Genomic DNA, 4,213 nt, shown 5'->3' on the forward strand with positions numbered 1-4,213 from the left:
CGGGGGGGATCTGCTGCAGTCGTGAGCAGAGGATCCATGGTTCCCCTTCCTTCCCTCCCCCGTGGTTACAAAGCATGGATCCACATGGATCCTCAGGATTTTTGCATTGGGCTACTCCAAACTCACTGTCAGATCACATGTCTGCGGCCACAGCATGAACCACAAAAATCATATATCCACTATTTCGTTTAGAATATTTATTTTCTTGTTTTCCTCCTCTAAAAACTATGTGCGTGTTATGGTCTGGTGCGTGTTATAGAGCGAAAAATACGGTACTTCTTTGCCAGCTAAAAAGCAGTAATTTGCTTCAGTGAAAATCAGGACACGGAACTACTTGGGCTCACTTGACAGGTACGAGCTGAAGTTACCCATAGGAACACTGGAAGCTGCCTTATTCAGAATCAGGCCCTTGGTCCATCCAGCCCAGCTCTCACTCAGCCATCTAATCACCACATAGATAAGACTCAGCACCCAGATTCAGGCAGGAGCGGAAGAAGCGAAGAGCGGTTTCTGCCCCCTCCTTTCTGAAAACATCATTTCAGGAGATTCTCGCAGTGGGAGGGAGTGAAAATATCAACATTGCCCCCATGGAAAGGCAGATCAGGAGGTCTTGCCGGCATCATTCTGTCACCTGCAGGAGAAAAACAGGTGAGCAGGACGCCAGGAGTCCCAGCTTCTCTCACAGGTGAAGCAGGGCATCTCTAACAACAGGTGGGCCTTTGAGAAAGCCTTACCTGCTGAATGCCGTAACAATTTGGACCTTTGCGCCCATTTCATATTTTACTTGTGCAAAAATACATCTCCCCTCCTCTGGACCCTTGGCCCCAACAGTTGTCGTCCCCCCCCAAAAAGATGGAAAGAACCCAGAAATTGGTTTGAAAACCAACCGAATGAGACCAAATGGAGAAAAACCACTATCCTCCTTACCCAGTGGCCTCTCTCTGGTTTCCAGCGGAGCCCGAGGTCTGCACTGACTTACAAGTCTTCAATGGTGATGTCATCTGGATGGAAGAGAATGAAAATGAGAGTCAGTCCGGTCGCTGCCCTCCCAGGTCAGGTCGGAAAGGCCTGCCAGGCAGGTGAGCAGGTCCTGCAGGACTCGCAGCAGGAAAACCGGGGAGGCAAGGACCTTCAAGCAAACAAGGGACAAGGGAGTTTGCTGTTTCCAAGGTGTGGGGCTTACCTTCTTTGGGTCTCCGCTGGAAGCATGTCAGGTGTGGCTGAATTACTGTCATCTGTGTTGTAAACAAAAATATGCCCTTTTCCCTTATGGGGTACCCAAGAGCCCATATAGAGTCCTTACGTAGGTTCCCTATTGGTAGGAGAGAATAACAGAGGCCAACCGGAGAATATTGAGAAGCAAAGCAGCTCGTAAGCCTGATCTTTTTTGACCTGTTGCAACAGGGTGCTCCCCTCACCTGCAGGAGAGAGGAGGGACCCAGAAAAATGGTGTGCAAGGCCTTATAAAGACTTTTGAAATTGCCACCCGGTAGATCAAGACCACCCCCAGAAACATCATATATACATCACAGAAGGGGTGTAACCTAAGACCACCCCTCAGATACATCACACCTACATCACAGAAAAGGCAGTCTAAAACAGAAATTTAAATGTTTTTCTCTTGTCCTTGTTTATCTCCTGTCTGGCAGGTTACATGATTGGATTTCCTGGGTAGCCTGGCCATTCTTTTGTAGTGATAAATACTTAGTTCCTGGGCCAGGTCACAGGCTCACACCCTATTCAGACACAGACATACCCTTAAGACAGGATTTGTGAAGGAAAAGACAATGGGGAGGCTTTTCCACTTTGACCTTGCAGAGAGAACATTTGCTCAGTTTAGGAATCAAAATGGCTTCAGGTTGGTCTTCCTGTGCTGATCTATGTACGTGCGGTTATGAACATTACCATATATCTAAGACCTCAAAATTCCTATCACATCTGCAAAGAAAAATCCGGGTCAGGTGATACCACGAAATCCACCCTGAATGAGTGCAAGAGAGCACAGAAGCAGCCCCAAGCCAAGAACCACGGGCCTCTCTCTGCCTTGGGCCCAATCCCTTGCCCCAGAGGAACTCCCTGGGCCCTGCAGCCTCCTGGGCAGAGGTGGAAGGGCAGCAGCAGCAGGAAAGGGGGCAGGAAAAGCCTCTGGCCTCATCCTGGCCCCCAGGGACGCACAGCACATCATCTGCGTTAAAAGTCGCTGGGGAGGGGTCGACATGCAGAGGGCAGGGAGGCCAGCTGGCTAGCCCCAGCTGGGCAGTCTCATTCTAGCAGTCCCGTTGCAAAGACACATCGGCCTCTGCTCCGATGTAAATCAGTGACCCGGGCTTCAAAGCCAGGGCACACTATCAGCAGATCAAACTGCACACACAGAATAGGCTTGAGGCTTGTGAAAGCATACTACAACTACAGATTTATTAATCATAAATCAGGGCAAAGAAACATGTCGCCTCTCTCTCGTCGTCTTCGCAGAGAGAACGGGAAAAACTAAAGCTATACACAACGGAAGTTCCCAGCAAGCTGTGCTGGAATGTAAACAGACACGTGACACACAATTCCACACATCTGCTCCTTAAGGTGTGATACGGAAGGGGGGGGCATGTCTTCTTCACCTCCTTCTTCGCTACAATATGTCCATTTATTTCCAATTGTCAATGTCAAAAGGGACTAAAATCTATAAAATTCATAGAAAATCAACGTGCCAATTTGCTCAATTTCTCTAGGACCCCATGACACCTCCCCTGTCCTCCATAATCCCTCAAGCAAGGTGTCAAGACCCTAATCCGGTCAAATCGCTCTGCCAAGCCCTTCCTCCGGGCGATGCCAGGTGACAGACTAGGCATACATGGACCATTGTCTTCTCAGGATGTGCTTATCTGCGCATATCTCCAGCTCTGCATATTCCCCCCTCCCTCCTCCATATGTTAATCCGGTGTAACGCAACCTATTCCTAATGTATTCGTGATGTAATCTGTGTAACCCAACCTCTCCTTAATGTATTCATGATGTAACTGGGATGTATTTTGCACTGTATTCTGGGAAATGGAGGGAAATTTCAAAAGTTCATGTCACCCCCTTCTCGCTGTTCAATCTCGCCTTGAATCTGTTGCGCAATAAACTTGGATCTTCTGCAGTTTGCTCCTGTCTCCAGCTGAGCTCATTTTCCTCCGCAGGGACCCGCGGACTCAGTCCGACGAGCTGGGTGGCAGAGCAGCCTCGCACCCAGATTTTACCGTAACAGGTGGAATAGAAATCTCAACAGGTTGTGCTCTTGGGGAGATGGAAGCAACCGCAGAAACGAAGAGAAGAAGGTGAGGTACTTACTCTGAGTTGGGGGAAATCTCCGCGCCACAGCCAGCAGCAGAGAAATGCTGCTGGCCGCTAGCTCCTGAACCTCCCCAGTTTCGCCAAGCGCGTGTCCTTGGAGGTCCTGCGGGAACAAAGAGCGTCTTAGTTGGGGCCAAAGCAGCAGGGCAGGCTCAAGGGCCTCAGCCCCGAGCAAGTTGGGGGGAGCGCACAAGGGACATCAGGACACTTACACTGAGCAGCTGGAGGAGGGTGCCAGAATTGGGGGCTTCGATCAGGAGACTCCCCAGCAGGAGCCGGAAGTGCCGCTTCAGTTCCTGCGGGAAAAGAGAGAAAAGAAGTTGAGTGATGGGAAGATGCAGCGCCGGGGTGCAAATATCCGCCCAGTGCCCCCAAATTACCACGGATAGTGCTGGGGTGGCTGTAGCTGCCACCGAGGGGGGCAACTTTCCCCCATGCTGCTGCGGGAAAGCAACCCCCGCAGAGGCTTGGGAGGGAATCTGCACGACCGACCGACCGCCAGCGGGGTGCAGCTGGCAGGCGTGCAGGGAAAGGGGAGGCCGCTGGCAAAGCAGTGCAGCTCCCCACTTGCTGGGGCACCCCTGAGAGGCTGGCACCCTGGCGCAACGCACCACTAAGCCCTATGGGGAAGAAGAAGAAGAAGAAGAAGAGGAGGAGGAGTTTGGATTTGATATCCCGCTTTATCACTACCCAAAGGAGTCTCAAAGCAGCTAACAATCTCCTTTCATTCCTCCCCCACAACAAACACTCTGTGAGGTGAGTGGGGCTGAGAGACTTCAAAGAAGTGTGACTGGCCCAAGGTCACCCAGCAGCTGCATGTGGAGGAGCGGGGACGTTCATCTCCTTCTTCCCAAAGGGAGACCATCCCCACATTCTTCCAGGCAGG

At 51.2% G+C, this 4,213-nt stretch overlaps 1 long non-coding RNA gene across 1 annotated transcript; it reads right to left on the bottom strand.

Moving 5' to 3' along the window:
* Positions 1–278: 278 nt before the first annotated feature.
* Positions 279–3,843, bottom strand: LOC309534373. The gene is made up of 3 exons (XR_014220639.1): positions 3,325–3,843; positions 928–1,235; positions 279–631 (listed from the first exon to the last, which is right to left on the bottom strand). It is a non-coding gene; the product is annotated as an uncharacterized lncRNA (long non-coding RNA).
* Between the last annotated feature and the right edge of the window lie 370 nt (positions 3,844–4,213).

This window comes from Podarcis vaucheri (genome assembly GCF_965113315.1).
Source record: "Podarcis vaucheri genome assembly, chromosome: 6".
Classification (NCBI taxonomy): domain Eukaryota; kingdom Metazoa; phylum Chordata; class Lepidosauria; order Squamata; family Lacertidae; genus Podarcis; species Podarcis vaucheri.